The sequence below is a fragment of the Amblyomma maculatum genome, chromosome 11, assembly GCF_055883805.1.
Source record: "Amblyomma maculatum isolate TAMU_Amacu chromosome 11, ASM5588380v1, whole genome shotgun sequence".
In the NCBI taxonomy this organism is placed as follows: Eukaryota; Metazoa; Arthropoda; class Arachnida; order Ixodida; family Ixodidae; genus Amblyomma; species Amblyomma maculatum.
This window is the reverse complement of record NC_139354.1, coordinates 132,680,213-132,697,515: the sequence shown is the minus strand read 5'-3', so window position 1 is coordinate 132,697,515 and position 17,303 is coordinate 132,680,213. Positions and strand designations below refer to the sequence as shown.

General features: G+C 48.5%; 1 long non-coding RNA gene across 1 annotated transcript in view; it reads right to left on the bottom strand.

Moving 5' to 3' along the window:
- LOC146174991 (uncharacterized) overlaps window positions 1–16,877 on the bottom strand; it is a 30,029-nt gene extending 13,152 nt beyond the window's left edge. The window contains exons 1-2 of the long non-coding RNA XR_014701883.1: window positions 16,778–16,877; window positions 15,249–15,290 (exon numbers count right to left, since the gene is read on the bottom strand). This is a non-coding gene — a long non-coding RNA (uncharacterized LOC146174991). The remainder of the gene's footprint in view (window positions 1–15,248; window positions 15,291–16,777) is intronic.
- Between the last annotated feature and the right edge of the window lie 426 nt (window positions 16,878–17,303).

Sequence of the window (17,303 nt, the reverse complement as noted above, 5' to 3'; positions counted from 1 at the left end):
TTGCCACTGACACGCATCGCGTGCTGGCGCTCTCGAGGACGAAGTTGGTCGTTGTCTTCGTGATTCGATACGCCTGACGCTCCTCTGCGAATTCATCCTGAGCAGCTGAATCCCTCTGCGTGGACTGTATAAACACACCCCCTACAATATATATATATATATATATATATATATATATATATATATATATATATATATATATATATATATATATATATATATATATATATATTGTAAGAATGGGGGGTTTATTCAGTAGACCAACAGGACTTGATCAGCAGGACTGAGCAGATCAGCGGCGAACACAGCGGCAGCGAACACAGTCAGATCCAGCACGCGCAGCAATGACGATGCTACTGACTGGCATGTTCCTTGTGCACTTCTTCCTCTTCACAATTACCCGCGGGACGAAGAGGAGACATCCTGGCGACTTACGGCGTGAGCAAGACGGCAGGATCGTAATAGGGTTTGAGGCGCTGGACGTGAACAATCCCGCGTCCGCGCCGGCGTAGATCGTTGGACGGCGTAACAGGTTCCACCACGTAATTAACCGGAGAGGTGCGCTCCAGAACATGGTATGGGCCATGGTATTTAGCCAGAAATTTTGAAGATAGTCCAGGGGCGCTGGAAGGTATCCATAGCCACACAAGAGCGCCAGACGAGAAGTGCGGTGTCGAGTGTTGGCTGTCATTAGTTGAATTTATGGCGGTACTGGGTATTAACCGTGAATGCTAGGGCGATTTGTCGACAGTCTTCCGCATGCTGGGCTGCTTAAGACGCAGGTGTGTACTCTGATATGTCTGGCTGATACGGGAGTATGGTGTCGATTGTATCAGAGGGGTGACGGCCGTAGAGGAGAAAAAAAGGAGAGAAGCCAGTAGTAGACTGCGTTGCGGTATTGTATGCGTACGTGACATACGGAAGGACGAGGTCCCAGTTTGAGTGGTTGGAGGAGACGTACATAGAGAGCATGTCGCCAAGGGTACGATTGAAACGCTCAGTGAGGCCATTAATCTGGGGATGATAGCCGGAGGTGGTTCTATGAATAACGTTGCACTTGGTGAGCAAGGCTTTCGCAACGTCACTCAAGAAAACGCGTCCTCTGTCGCTGAGCAGCTCTCGAGGTGCGCCATGGCGAAGAACAAATCGCTGCAAAATGAAGGAAGCTACTTCTGACGCTGTGGCAGATGGAAGTGCGGCGGTTTCTGCATACCTCGTCAGATGATCAACGGCTACGATAGCCCAGCGGTTGCCGGCCGCAGTGTAGGGAAGCGGCCCGTACAAATCAATGCCGACACGGTCGAAAGGACGTGGTGGGCTGGGTAACGGCAGCAACTCTCCAGCAGAACGTTGAGGAGATGGCTTGCGACATTGACAGGTGAGGCATGAGCGAACGTACTTGAGTACAAAGGTGTACATACTCCGCCAGTAGTAACGCAGCCGGAGACGAGTGTATGTCTTGAAGACGCCCGCGTGACCGAATTGTGGGTCAGCGTGGAAATAGTCACAAATTTGCGAACGTAGCTGCCGGGGGATAACTAGCAACCACTTGCGGCCATCTGCGCAGTAGTTGCGGCGGTAGAGTAGGTTATCACGAATGGCGAAGTGGGAAGCATGGCGGCGGAGTGCACGCGATGGAGAAGCAGCTGTAGGATTGGAGATAAAATCGAGGATAGAGTTTATCCAAGGATCTTGCCGCTGCGCTGACGGCATGTCATTGATGTGAAGCGATTTCGGGGAATCGTCGGAAGGGGAAAGGCTCGCGACCTCAGCTGTAAGGGGGCAGCGGGAAAGTGCATCGGCGTCGTGGTGTTTGCGGCCAGAGCGGTAAAGAACACAGACATCATATTCTTGAAGGCGAAGAGCCCATCTTCCCAGTCTGCCGGACGGGTCTTTCAGTGAGGAAAGCCAGCAAAGCGCATGGTGGTCCGTCACTACGTCAAAAGGGCGACCATAGAGGTAAGGGCGGAAATTAGTAAGAGCCCAAATAATCGCTAAGCATTCTTTTTCAGTGACAGAGTAATTGGATTCAGCCTTCGTGAGTGTACGGCTAGCATAGACGACCACGTATTCAGTATGACCTGCTTTGCGCTGAGCGAGCACAGCGCCAAGACCAATACCACTGGCGTCTGTGTGGACCTCAGTAGGCGCTTTGGGGTCGACGTGACGTAGGACAGGCGTTGCCGTGAGGATATGTCGTAAAGCATTGAAGGCATCGTCGCACGGTGGTGACCTCGACGAAAGGTCGGAACTGCCGGACAGAAGTTCTATCAAGGGAGCAGCTATGGAAGCAAAATTCCTAATAAAGCGGCGAAAGTAAGAACACAGCCCGAGGAAGCTACGTAGATCTTTGATGGCAGTCGGTTTGGGAAAGGCTGTTACGGCACGAAGTTTGGCAGGGTCTTTAAATACACCTTCTTTGGAAACAACGTGGCCGAGAATGGTGAGCTGGCGGGCGGCAAAACGACATTTTTTCAAAATCAGCTGTAGTCCAGCATCAGATAGGCAGGTCAAAACGTGCTTCAGACGGTAGAGGTGTGTGTCAAAGTCACGAGAAAAGACGACAATGTCACCGAGGTAGCAGAGGCATGTCTTCCACTTTAGGCCACGCAAAATGGTGTCCATCATCTGCTCAAATGTTGCCGGAGCATTACAAAGGCCAAACGGCATAACTGAATTCGTACAAGCCGTCGGGAGTTACAAAGGCGGTTTTGGGGCGATCACCCGCTTCCAAGGGGACTTGCCAGTACCCGGAACGTAAATCTAGGGAAGAAAAGAGTTCGGCGCCTTGCAAACAATCGAGAGCGTCGTCGATGCGTGGGAGAGGATAGACGTCCTTTCGCGTAATCTTATTAAGGCGACGATAATCGACACAGAAGCGGATAGAACCATCTTTCTTTTTTAGAAGGACAACAGGTGAGGCCCAAGGGCTGCTTGAGGGCTGAATCACGCCATTCTGGATCATTAGGTCGACTTGCTCTTCAATAGCCTTGTGTTCGGTTGCAGACACACGATAGGGGCGCTGTCGTAGTGATGCTTGGGTGCCGGTGTCGATGCGATGAGTGACTGTAGAAGTTTGACCTAAAGAACTTTGATGAGAGTCGAAGGAGAAGCGAAAGTGATGTAGTAGGTTCAAAAGCTGAGTGCGCTGCTCTGGGGGAAGATCGGCATCGATAGAACGGAGGAACAAGTCTAGAGGGGGGAGCGGGCGCAGGTGAAGGGGGGCTGAGCGCAGTCACGCCACAGTTCGGCGCGTCGTCATGTTCCTCAAAGATCAGAAGGGATGCGATTGGCTGCATACTTCCGAGGCATTCGCCATGGCGCAAAGCAGTAGGGGAGTTAAATGGGTTAGAGACCCGTAACATGGAAAGGCCAGCGGAAATAGCGAGCACTGCGTAGGGCAATGGAAGGCACTTGCGGCGCAGGAAAGTATGGGCTGGTGTGAAGAGAACGGTGTCATCGCTAATAGATGCACAAGCGACACGAACAAGCACTGAAGAGCAGGGAGGAAGGTCGATATCTTCGGCGACGAGGGCTTTAGCACCGGAATTTGATTGATCAGCATCTGGTAAGGCATCGGGCACAGTCGAGAACCCCACTTCAGCTCGAGCACAATCGATAATAGCAGCATGACGCGACAGGAAATCCCAGCCTAAAATACAGCGTGCGAGCAACTTGGCAGCACGACGAACTCAATCGTATAATGGGAATTCTGTATAACTACTCGAGTGGTGCACGCTGCTAAAGGCTTGGTATGCTGAGCGCTGGCCGTTCGCAACGAAATTCCCGCAATTGGCGTCTTCACTTTCTTTAAAGTGCAACATAGTTTTGCGTCCATTAACGAAATCGCAGCACCAGTGTCAATTAGAGCCATGACAGCAACACCCTCGACGAAAACTTCGATTAGGTTTGTGGGCGACAGATGAGGACTTGGGAAGTTCGACTGGGTCGCCGTTCTTGCCTCAGGAACTGCGGCCTCTAGTTTTCCTCATGTGAAGCGTTCTGTCGACGTCGCATCGGAGAGATAGAGCAGCATCGCGGCGACGGTGAACGGCGGTCGGACATGGCTGAGCGGTCTGTGGAGAAATGAGGGCGGGCTGGAGGCTCAGTAGGCGACGAATACTGAGGCGTCGGAGACCAGTATGCAGAACCATGAGTAGGTGGGGCCGACACCGGGAGACGGTTGCGGCAATAACGAGAAATTTGTCCAGCAAGCCCGCAATTGTAACAAATTGGCCGGTTATCCGTCGTGCGCCAGGGATTACGTGGTGTTGGAGCCGGTCGCATAAACTGCGCAGGTTCTTGTGCAGGCGCAGGAGGCGGCTGAACGTAGGCAGGTGGCGGTGGAGCATATGTAGGTGGCGGTCGGGCCGCAACAGCCGAATATGTTAACGGCGCTGTAACAGTCATGGGTTGAGGGGCTGGAGGAAGAGATTCAGCTACCTGTTCTTGAATAATGTGGCACAAACTGGGAGCTAGGGGCGAGGAAGGTTCTTGATGGCAGGATATGAGGGAGAGCTGTCGAGCAATTTCTTCCCGAATGAAGCTCTTAATTTGTGGCTGGAGCGTAGAATGTTCTCCTGCATCTGTCAGGCCAGCAAGGGACTCCGAGTGCATGGTGTTCGCGCGAGTTATGGCCCTTTGTTTCCGCAGTTCATCATAACATTGACACAGTGTAACCACTTCCGCGACGGTACGGATATCTCGAGCCGACAGCATCTGAAAGGCATCGTCATCGATGCCTTGCAGAATGTGCTTGATCTTCTCGGCGTCTGACATGGGTGGGTTAACGCGCTTGCACAAGTCGACGACATCCTCGATATAGCTCGTGAAATTTTCGCCAACTTGCTGAGACCGCGTGCGCAAGCGCTGTTCAGCGCGGAGTTTCCTTACAGCTGGTCGGCCGAAAACTTCAGAGAAGCTAAATTAAACGCGGACCATGATGAAATGTCCGCTTCGTGGTTTCGAAACGATAGGTTTTCTACGCTGGTGAGATAGAAAATGACGTTGCTTAACTTTGTTTCCGCATCCCATTTGTTGTTAAACGCTCACTCGTTCATAAGATGTGAGCCAGTCTTCGACATCGTGGTCGTCAGTGCCGCTGAAGATGGCGGGGTCTCGCTGGCGGAGGGAGCCGGGACAGATGATGGCCGAGCCAACTTGTACGGCTTGGTGGTTGAGGTCCTCAGGCATCGCAGGAGGTGGTAATGTACGGCTGCGGAGTTCCAGGGCGAGAGGATAGATCTTGACCGGCAGCTCCACCAAATGTAAGAATGGGGGGTTTATTCAGTAGATCAACAGGACTTGATCAACAGGACTGAGCAGATCAGCGGCGTACACAGCGGCAGCGAACACAGTCAGATCCAGCACGCACAAGTGCACAAGGAACATGCCACTCAGTAGCATCGTGATTGCTGCGCGTGCTGGATCTGACTGTGTTCGCTGCCGCTGTGTACGCCGCTGATCTGCTCAGTCCTGCTGATCAAGTCCTGTTGATCTACTGAACAAACCCCCCATTCTTACATTTGGTGGAGCCGCCGGTCAAGATCTATCCTCTCGCCCTGGAACTCCGTAGCCGTCGTACATTACCACCTCCTGCGATGCCTGAGGACCTCAACCACCAAGCCGTACAAGTTGGCTCGGCCATCATCTGTCCCGGCTCCCTCCGCCAGCGAGACCCCGCCATCTTCAGCAGCACTGACGACCATGATGTCGAGGACTGGCTCACATCCTATGAACGAGTGAGCGTTTAACAACAAATGGGATGCGGAAACAAAGTTAAGCAACGTCATTTTCTATCTCACCGGCGTAGAAAACCTGTGGTTTCGAAACCATGAAGCGGACATTTCATCATGGTCCGCGTTTAAATTTAGCTTCTCTGAAGTTTTCGGCCTGCAGCTGGAAGGAAACTCCGCGCTGAACAGCGCTTGCGTACGCGGTCTCAGCAAGTTGGCGAAAATTTCACGAGCTATATCGAGGACGTCGTCGACTTGTGCAAGCGCGTTAACCCACACATGTCGGAGGCCGAGAAGATCAAGCACATTCTGCAAGGCATTGATGACGATGCCTTTCAGATGGTGTCGGCTCGAGATATCCGCACCGTCGCGGAAGTGGTCACACTGTGACCACTTCACAAGTTTTGATGAACTGCGGAAACAAAGGGCCATAACTCGCGCGAACACCATGCACTCTGAGTCCCTTGCTGGCCTGACAGATGCAGGCGAACATTCTGCGCTCCTGCCACAAATTAAGAGCTTCATTCGGGAAGAAGTTGCTTGACAGCTCTCCCTTATATCCTGCCATCAAGAACCTTCCTCACACCTAGGTCCCAGTTTGCGCCACATTATTCAAGAACAGGTAGCTGAATCTCTTCCTCCAGCCCCTCCACCCATGCCTTTTAAAGCGCTGTTAACATATGCGGCTGTTGCGGCCCGACCGCCACCTACATATGCTCCACCGCCACCTGCCTACGTTCAGCCACCTCCTGCGCCTGCGCGAGAACCTGCGCAGTTTATGCGACCGGCTCATAGACCACGTAATCCCTGGCGCACGACGGATAACCGGCCAATTTGTTACACTTGCGGGCTTGCTGGACACATTTTTCGTTATTGCCGCAACCGTCTCCCGGTGTCGGCACCACCTACGCATGGTTCTGCATACTGGTTTCCGACGCCTCAGTATTCCGCGCCTACTGAGCCTCCAGCCCGCCCTCAATTCTCCCCAGACTGCTCAGCCATGTCCGACCGCCGTTAACCGTCGCAGCGACGCCGCTCTATCTCTCCGATGCGACGTCGACAGAACGCTTCACATGAGGAACACTAGAGGCCGCAGTTGCTGAGGCAAGAACTGCGACCCAGTCGAACTTCCCAAGTCCTCATCTGTCGCCTACAAACATAATTGAAGTTTTCGTCGAGGGTGTTGCTGTCATAGCTCTAATTGACACTGGTGCTGCGCTTTTGGTAATGGACGCAACACTATGTCGCACTTTAAAGAAAGTGAAGACTCCAATTGCGGGACTTTCGTTGCGAACGCCAAGCACTCAGCATATCAAGCCTTTAGCAGCGTGCAGCGCTCGAGTAGTTATCCAGAATTCCCTTTATACGATTGAGTTCGTCGTGCTGCCAAGTTGCTCGCACACTGTAATTTTAGGCCAGGATTTCCTCTCGCGTCATGCTGCTATTATCGATTGTGCTCCAGCTGAAGTGGGGTTCTCGACTGTGCCGGATGCCTTACCAGATGCTGATCAATCAAATTCCGGTGGTAAAGCCCTCGTCTCCGAAGATATCGACCTTCCTCCCTGCTCTTCAGTGCTTGTTGGTGTCGCTTGTGCATCTATTAGCGATGACACCGTTCTCTTCACACCAGACCATACTTTCCTGCGCCGCAAGTGCCTTCCATTGCCCTACGCAGTGCTCGCTATTTCCGCTGGCCTTTCCATGTTATGGGTCTCTAACCCATTTAACTCCCCTACTGCTTTGCGCCATGGCGAATGCCTCGGAAGTATCCAGCCAATCGCATCCCTTCTGATCTATGAGGAACCTGACGACGCGCCGCACTGTGCCATGACTGCGCCCAGCCCCCTTCACCTGCGCCCGCTCCCCCCTCTACAGACTTGTTCCTCCTTTCCATCGATGCCGATCTTGCCCAGAGGAGCGCACTCAGCTTTTGAACCTACTACATCACTTTCGCTCCTCCTTCGACTCTCATCAAAGTTCTTTAGGTCAAACGTCTACAGTCACTCATCGCATCGACACCGGCACCCAAGCACCACTACGACAGCGCCCCTATCGTGTGTCTGCAACCGAACACAAGGCTATTGAAGAGCAAGTCGACCTAATGATCCAGAATAGCGTGATTCAGCCCTCAAGCAGCCCTTGCGCCTCACCTGTTGTCCTAGTAAAAAAGAAAGATGGTTCTATCCGCTTCTGTGTCGATTATCGCCGCCTTAATAAGAAGACGCGAAAGGACGTCTATCCTCTCCCCTGCATCGACGACGCTCTCGATTGTTTTCAAGGCGCCGAAATCTTTTCTTCCCTAGATTTACGTTCCGGGGACTAGAAAGTCCCCTTGGAAGCAGCTGATCGCCCCAAAACTGCCTTTGTAACTCCCGATGGCTTGTACGAATTCACAGTTATGCCGTTTGGCCTTTGTAATGCTCCGGCAACATTTGAGCGGATGATGGACACCATTTTGCGTGGCCTAAAGTGGAAGACGAGCCTCTGCTACCTCGATGACATTGTCGTCTTTTCTCGTGACTTTGACATCACCTCTACCGTCCGAAGCACGTTTTGACCTGCCTATCTGATGCCGGACTGCAGCTGAATTTGAAAAAAATGTCGTTTTTACGCCCGCCAGCTCACCATTCTTGGCTACGTTGTTTCCCAAGAAGGTGTATCTCCCCACCCTGCCAAACTTCGTGCCGTAACAGCCTTTCCCAAACCGACTTCCATCAAAGATCTACGTAGCTTCATCGGGCTGTGCTCTTACTTTCGCCGCTTTATTAGGGATTTTGCTTCTATTGCTTCTCCCTTGACAGAACTTCTGTCCGGTAGTTCCGACCTTTCGTCGTGGTCACCAACGTGCGACGATGCCTTCAATGCTTTACGACACATCCTCACGGCACCGCCTGTCCTACGTCACTTCGACCCCACGGCGCCTACTGAGGTCCACACAGACGCAAGTGGTATTGGTCTCGGTGCTGTGCTCGCTCAGCGCAAAGCAGGTCATACTGAATACGTGGTCGCCTATGCTAGCCGTACACTCACGAAGGCTGAATCCAATTACTCTGTCACTGAAAAAGAATGCTTAGCGATCATTTGGGCTCTTACTAAATTCCGCCCTTACCTCTATTGTCGCCCTTTTGACGTAATGACGGACCACCATGCGCTTTGCTGGCTTTCCTCACTGAAAGACCAGTCCGGCAGACTGGCAAGATGGGCTCTTCGCCTTCAGGAATATGATTTCCACGTTGTTTACCGCTCTCGCCGCCAACATCACGACGCCGATGCACTTTCTCGCTGCCCCCTTACAGCTGAGGTCGCGAGCCTTTCCCCTTCCGACGATTCCCCGAAATCGCTTCACATCAATGACATGCCGTCAGCGCAGCGGCAAGATCCTTGGATAAACTCTATCCTCGATTTGATCTCCAATCCTACAGCTGCTCCTCCATCGCGTGCTCTCCGCCGCCATGCTTCCCACTTCGCCATCCGTGATAACCTACTCTACCGCCGCAACTACTGCGCAGATGGCCGCAAGTGGTTGCTAGTTATCCCCCGGCAGCTACGTTCGCAAATTTGTGACTATTTCCACGCTGACCCACAATCCGGTCACGCGGGCGTCTTCAAGACATACACTCGTCTCCGGCTGCGTTACTGCTGGCGGGGTATGTACACCTTCGTACTCAAGTACGTTCGCTCATGCCTCACCTGTCAAAGTCGCAAGCCATCTCCTCAACGTTCTGCTGGAGAGTTACTGCCGTTACCCAGCCCACCACGTCCTTTCGACTGCGTCGGCATTGATTTGTAGGGGCCGCTTCCCTACACTGCGGCCGGCAACCACTGGGCTATCGTAGCCGTTGATCATCTGACGAGGTATGCAGAAACCGCCGCACTTCCATCTGCCACAGCGTCAGAAGTAGCTTCCTTCATTTTGCAGCGGTTTGTTCTTCGCCATGGCTCACCTCGAGAGCTGCTCAGCGACAGAGGGCGCATTTTCTTGAGTGACGTTGTGAAAGCCTTGCTCACCAAGTGCAACATTATTCATAGAACCACCTCCGCCTATCATCCCCAGACTAATGACCTCACTGAGCGTTTCAATCGTGCCCTTGGCGACATGCTTTCTATGTACGTCTCCTCCAATCACTCAAACTCGGACCTCGTCCTTCCGTATGTCACGTACGCATACAATACCGCAACACAGTCTACTACTGGCTTCTCTCCTTTTTTTCTCCTCTACGGCCGTCACCCCTCTGATACAATCGACGCCATACTCCCGTATCAGCCAGACATATCAGAGTACACACCTGCGTCTTAAGCAGCCCAGCATGCGGAAGACTGTCGACAAATCGCCCTAGCATTCACGGTTAATACCCAGTACCGCCATAAATTCAACTAATGACAGCCAACACTCGACACCGCACTTCTCGTCTGGCGCTCTTGTGTGGCTATGGATACCTTCCAGCGCCCCTGGACTATCTTCAAAATTTCTGGCTAAATACCATGGCCCATACCATGTTCTGGAGCGCACCTCTCCGGTTAATTACGTGGTGGAACCTGTTACGCCGTCCAACGATCTACGCCGGCGCGGACGCGGGATTGTTCACGTCCAGCGCCTCAAACCCTATTACGATCCTGCCGTCTTGCTCACGCCGTAAGTCGTCAGGATGTCTCCTCTTCGTCCCGCGGGTAATTGTGAAGAGGAAGAAGTGCACAAGGAACATGCCAGTCAGTGGCATCGTGATCGCTGTGCGTGCTGGACCCGACTGTGTTCGCTGCCGCTCTGTTCGCCGCTGATCTGCTCAGTCCTGCTGATCTTACAATATATATATCTACAATATATATATCATTCTGTCTGTAATTTGGTTTACATCTTCTGCACCTCTAGTAGATCAAGCGCGTGTAACCGTATTTTGATATTTTGATGTTCAATATTTAATTGTGGCCTGTCACTGATTCGTGGACATGTTATGTGCAGTGACTGCTTCTTTCTGCATCCCTTGAGACCTTCCGGATCCAGCCGAGAGGTCCCACTAAAGTATGCCGTTTTTCTATCGCGTGTCACCTCTTTTTCATTATATATATATATATATATATATATATATATATATATATACACTGACAAATTACAGACAGAATGGCGCGCGTTGTGCTCAGGTCATGCGTTTTAAAATGTTGCACAAGGAAAATCAAGATATGCCTCTGAAACAGTTGCCAGTCTCTGTGATCGCGTGAAACACAAAATATTACAAGATATGAAGGAGCACTGAACAAGGGTAAAGGGGAAATAGTCAAGGGTTCGACGAAGGTTCGTCTGGTCAGGCATGGTAGTTGAGTAAAAAGAATTACAGTTAATCTATTCACAATCACTACGTCACCAGCTTCGCCATTAAATTTCCATTCCCTCGCCTTTTCCGCCTCATTGTGATCAAGGAACCCGTAGGGGTTCCGAAAAGTCTTCGTTTTTCATGTTGACTTGGTCAGTGACTGTAATTCGTTTTACTCAAGGGTTCGCAGGTCTTCGTCTGGGCCAGACGAAGACAACTCCACTTGTCGAAACGTTGGCTTAACCTGCGAACTGAGGCGTACCCCCTTTACCCTTGTTCAGTGCTCCTTCATACCGTGTAAACCATCTGCTTCCTCTCGCTCTACTAAAATATGACAAATATATATATGCGTTGCACGTAATCCTGAAGAAACAGGAGCCCTTCATCCACTGAAAGAATACATTGAATGGTGGAAGACTGTATGAAATAAAACATTAGTATTATTTGGCAGTGAAAGATAATTATGATTTAGCACGGTGAAAAAAAAAAACAAGAAAAATGGGAGCAAGGCATCTTGATCAGTAATACCAATCGCGACACCACGAAAACGTCGGTTGAGCGCTCAGTGCGAGGGAGAGAAAGAAAACGTTTAAAACGTTAATTGTTATAACCAGTGTAGTTTACACAGGGAATCGTTTGAAAGGGTATTGGATAAGATGCAATGATCAGGTGAAGTTACTGCGAGAAGGAATATGCTCGAGTGAAACTGGCAAACGAAAAATATGGTGGTAAACATGAAGATGTCAGGATTAGTGCAGGTTACACTTGGTATCGCGTGAGGGGCTGTAGGCTGTGAGTGTGAAAAAGCAAGGAAATGGGCAAACAGTGCAAAAGAGAGTCGGCGTCAATTAGGCATACCTTCCGGTAAGAAGCTGCGAGATGTGTAAACATAAAGTAAAAAATGCTACCACGAGAGAGAACTTACCTTTCAATGTTTTTGTTTTTTTTTTCAGACCACAATAAACCGTGTTAAACGCTGTGTATTAGGAACGATTCAAGACCTTCGCGCTCATGGTTGGTCTTGAAGCTTGATACTAATTATGTTACTTGAAATTTTTCAGAATGTTGTTTGATAAGGTTTTCATACTTAGGGATAAAAAGGTTAGGCAGTGTGTTGCAATGAGCCCTATAATTATTAAAGCGGTATCTGAAGGATATTTCAGTTCGACCAATGTGCTGAATTTTGCGGATGGAGTATTCGAGCATATAGATTGCGTTGTTAGTATCGAATGTGCACTAGCCCCGAATTTTCAAATTATTCGGTTGCATAACCTAGTCAGTAGCCCATCTCCGATTGGAAAATAAATTCGAACATGAATTAAACCCACGTTTGAAACCTAGAAATTTTCTTCTACATTTCGGCTCAGTAGTTATGCCTCTTGAATGCTCAAAACCATCCATCCAGTTTCAGCTCCAGCCTCTCCAGCCAATTTCAGATGAAAGATAAAACAAGCTTGCCCGTCTACTGGGGTATATCAGTGCACTTTAAGTAACGTGGTCGAAATGTTTTTAGCACGCCACTAAGTTGTCCTATTGGGACATAGCTGGATTCAGTTTAAGCCTTTAAAAGCCAATATTTGTGTACCCTGTTTAAAAAGAAAAAGCCAAAATCTCGTTTCCCTTTTCAATATTAACAGTACAGTGAGTGTATCAAACGACAGCTGCTTACGGTAAACCATTTCCATCTGAAGGCAGGCTTTTTCGTCGAAGCACGCACTGAACCTCATTGATGACGCAACCGGATGTGCTGCTCATTTGCTGCAAATGCTTCGGTCTACCCTTGTAATCTTTAGTTACGGCACACTCTTATCTTCCATTTACAACGCTAGCTATGTGCGAAAGACATGTTTAGGGGCTTTGTCATCATCCGGTTAGGACAGAAGTGTTATCTCCGCCAAATTAAACCTTATTCCAAAATCCAATCTTTTTCGAATTCTACAGGATTAAAAGTTGGTAAATGACGGTCTGGCGGAAATCTAGAAACAACCTCAAAAAATGACGAGAGAAAATTGAAAGCGCTGTAGCAATACGACTACTGATGTTTGGCCACATTTTCCACATTCTGCTTACAGTTGCGCACAGTAGTGCCGAGCGAAGTAAACAGAGACATCATCGCTTTCGGACAGTACAGGTGCTTCACATTTTACCAATTAAAATGTAGTCATAAGCTTCTAGTGCTGGATCAAAAAGACGCGTCTATATTTAGAAAACAGTGCCTTTCTACCCCCGCTTCCTTCCTCAAAGGAGAGGTTTTATCTCAAATGAAGCTTCTTCAAAAGCAGCGCCCATTGCTTAAATAATTTTTTTCCTTGGTGTCTGGGGTTTAACTGAGGTAAGTGATAAAATAACTTAGTAGAAAACTGTCTCTCTTGGCGCCTAAAATTTCCCTACTCAGTCTGGATGTATGCTCAGTGCAACGGACTCGCTACGAATACTCAATAAGAAGCTGTGCATTATTGGGTGTTTTAAGTAATGACTGAAATGTAGCCCGGTACATTCCCTCATTGCCATTCATACGAACTTGCCTAACCGCGAAACGTAAGTTATGTTTTCAGCATTGCGAAAGCACATTAAAACAAGCAATCATCATCATCATCATCAGCCTGACTATACCCACTGCATGGCGAAGGCCTCTCCCATATTTCTCCACTTAACCCGGTTCTATGCTCGTTGCATCCACTTGACGCCTGCGAACTTGTGGGTTTCTTTCTCACTAATCTGTCGCGTTCCTTCTTCAGATTTAGGCTAATTCGGGCCCTCACCATCCTGTGGTCATTGCATCTCACTTTCCCGATTAGCTCTACGTCTTGCATAATGGCGGGTGTTGAACACATTATGTATTCAATTTCATTTTTAGTCTCCCCGTTAGCACTTTTCGATGTCCATTTCCGGTTCTTCCGTTTGCTGAAGAAGGTATTCAAGATTCGTAAGTTACTGCGCTCTGAAAACGCAAATAGTGAGTCCCCCCTGCTATTCCTAGAACCAATGCCATAGTCACCTACTGCCTGGTCTCCTGCCTGCTTTTTCCCTACCTTGGCATTGAAGTGGACCATTAGTACAGTATGCTGCGTCTTTACTTTTCGTATTGCCGATTCTACATCTTCGTAGAAGCTTTCAACTGCCTGGTCATCATAAGTACATGTAGGTGCATAGGCCTATACAACTTTCTATTTATACCGCTTATTAGGCCTAATTACGATGCCTGCCACCCTCTTATTAATACTATCTAATTCATCTATATTACCCGCTATATACTTATTCACAAGCAAACCTACTCCTAGTTGTCGCCTCTCTGGTAAACCTCGATAACACAGTACATGCCCATCCTTCAGTACAGTATATGCCTCATTCGGCTTCCTAACCTCACTAAGCCCTACGACATCCCATTTCATACCCTCCAGTTCCTCTAACAGCAGTGGTAAACTAGCTTCACTAGCTAGGGTTCTAGCATTAAACGTTGCCAGGGTCAGTTTCCAATGGCGGCCTGTCCAGCGGAGCCAGGAATTCTTAGCACCCCCTGCTGCGTCACAGGTCTGACCGCCACCGTGGTCAGTTGTTCCGCAGCCGCTGGTGACTGATGGCCGGGGTTTTATGGAGCTTATCATAAGAGGTTGCGGTCAATTACTGCATCAGGGTGGCCGCTCCTGTTCTGGTGAGGGAGTGCGTTGCCGGAGGTGTTCACCGGAATCAGGTCGCACCCTAAACCTGTTTATGCAATTCCATCGACACTGGGATTTCTTTACTTTCTTTTTTTTATCCGGTAGAGAATTGCGTGGCACCACTCGCATGCGAGGCGGGTGTTCTACCTGCTATGCCACCGCTGCTACGCCTGTAGCGCCTGTAGGCGCCTCCTATTTTGCATTTCCGTCTTTTCATCTTGCTTACTGATATAACATTTTTTTCCAGTGACTTGTTTTTTTAAGTCATTGGCTTTTAATGTTACTGTGTGCCGCGACTACAGCTGGGGGCGCCACTATACCCGCGGTAACGCAAGACCGTTAAGAATAAATGCTCTTCCCAATGCTAGACATTAGAGTCTAATGTGGCGTGCGTCCTCCAGCTTTTTCCTTTTATGTATCATTTAACGCGAAGTTACACTCCCTGAAATTTACGTCCCGTGAACAAGTGCAATTATATATGGATCAACGACGTTAAAACAAGTGCTACACTTCAAATTGCGCACGGAGCTAGGACAAATGAAACATACCTATTGGATATTTGCACTCGTTGCCTTCCAACTTGCTGCATTCTGAAAAGAAAGCCAACATTTGTTCGGCATAATGAGTATGAACTGCGTATATTCGGATCTTGAAGGGAGGTTTAAAAAAATTCTGATTCAAGCAATAGCTGTACTTTCACAATCATTTTAGCTCATTTGAAACGCATATGTCGCGTAGTTGTTCATATATATAAAATTGTGATTGGCCAGCATGAAATGAGGCTTGATCTGCCACGTCGCCATCACAAAAAATGCAAAAATGAAGTACTTTAAATCCGCTTTTGGCATTTGACTTGGCGGTGGGGCAAAGAATTCTCCTGCGTTCGTCGCCGCGCAAGGTCTCTGTTCGACTGCTACCGCGAATTATGCTTGTGTAACCTTCGGCACTAGCGCTGCTATCTTTTTACACTAAAATTTAATGGCACGACACAGAGCACTGTCCAAACTGTCCAGCGATCAAACCAGTTACAGAGGTAATTCTGTGATCGTGTATTCCGACCGTTGCTTTTATTATTCTATTCATTAGTTCCCTCATTCTCTTTCTCAGAGTACTGGGTTTATGTCGGCAAGCGATCTGTTTGCTATTGTTGCTCTGTTTTAGGGCTGGCGGGCAATAGAACTCTTTATCGCCCTCTGTCTTTGCTTCGCTGTGGTGTAATGGTCTCCTTCAGCTATCATCCGGGTGCATGTCAGTATGCATGCAACCCACGTGAGACGTTGTACTTGGAAGGCTATTCTTGAAAGCGCAGATTCTCTGTTGACGGTGTAATAGGCTGCCATGTTTGAGCACAGGGGACAGTTGGCGCATAAGAAATGACGCACTGATAGCGTTGCTATAGAACCATGCGCAATGCCTAACGAAAGCAGGCGTACCGGCGATTTCAAATAATATTAGTCGACAAAACGAAAGTTAAAAGCAGCAAATATGTACTGTGTTTTCAGGAGTAAATATCTGTATCTTGAATATTTAGAGCGAAAGCGTTAACCCGGAATATCAGAGCTTAGCAGAATAGTTTAATACTTGTGCTGTCAATCTTATTACGTCAAAGGTTTCTTCAGGTCCTATTCAAAGCCGTCGCGCACAGGTATTCAAAAACAAGTCGCGGTATAGCGGCGCCAGTAGACTAGTCTTCGAAACAGGTCTTTAAAGTTCACCACAATAGAGAGAACAATGTAGCCCTCGAGTAACCAGTAGCTTAGGATGACGTAAAAAAGTATTGGAGTGAATTTTAACCCAGAGAATTCAAAACATGATACTCGTGTTCAATACTTTGCAGTCTTAACCACTAACCCACCTCGGCGGGTGCTCTTGCTCGTTGTAACTAATTTACGTATGGTTGGACATTAGCATTTTATTCTTCAGCTCCTGGATTTCGCCTAATGCATACAGTTAGTGCTATGCCCCAAGCCCATAGCCGGAGAAATGTAGTGTAACCATGTTTTCCACCGTAGTACAATTCCAGCGAGAACCTTCATTTTCTTAATAAAGAAGTGAATTTCTATAAAAGATCACCTACCATCTTTTACTTTAACGCACTTGGCAACGACGATTGCGCCGAATATGGCAACAAGGTAAAACAAACAGGCCGCTTTACGCATCTTACCGTTAATATCGGGTGACGTGTGGTTTAGCGCAGCTAAAACATCGTATTTATACTAGAGCTTCGTGACTGATAAGGTTAGGTAAGGTCATATTATCATAAACGGTGGGTTAATTATAAAAACTAAGTCGAATAAGTACGCCAACCTCTTTGCGTAGAGCAATATTTTATCGTATATTTTGCATTTTCTTTTTAGCTATCACCTTGATATGAAGAAATGTGAACTGCTTTATCTGAATTCTGACTCTGACATTTTGAGGTAAAAAGATTGCTAAAAAGTTCACTTAGTTTGCAATGGTTATTTCATATTTGTATCATTGTAAAGACGTGCATGTGTATCTATCTTACGAAAATGACATTTAACTCTATGTCGACAAAACCGAAAAACCGCGATGTCTCTGTGGTAAAACGTTTGCACGCGCGAACAATGTGCCTTAATTTG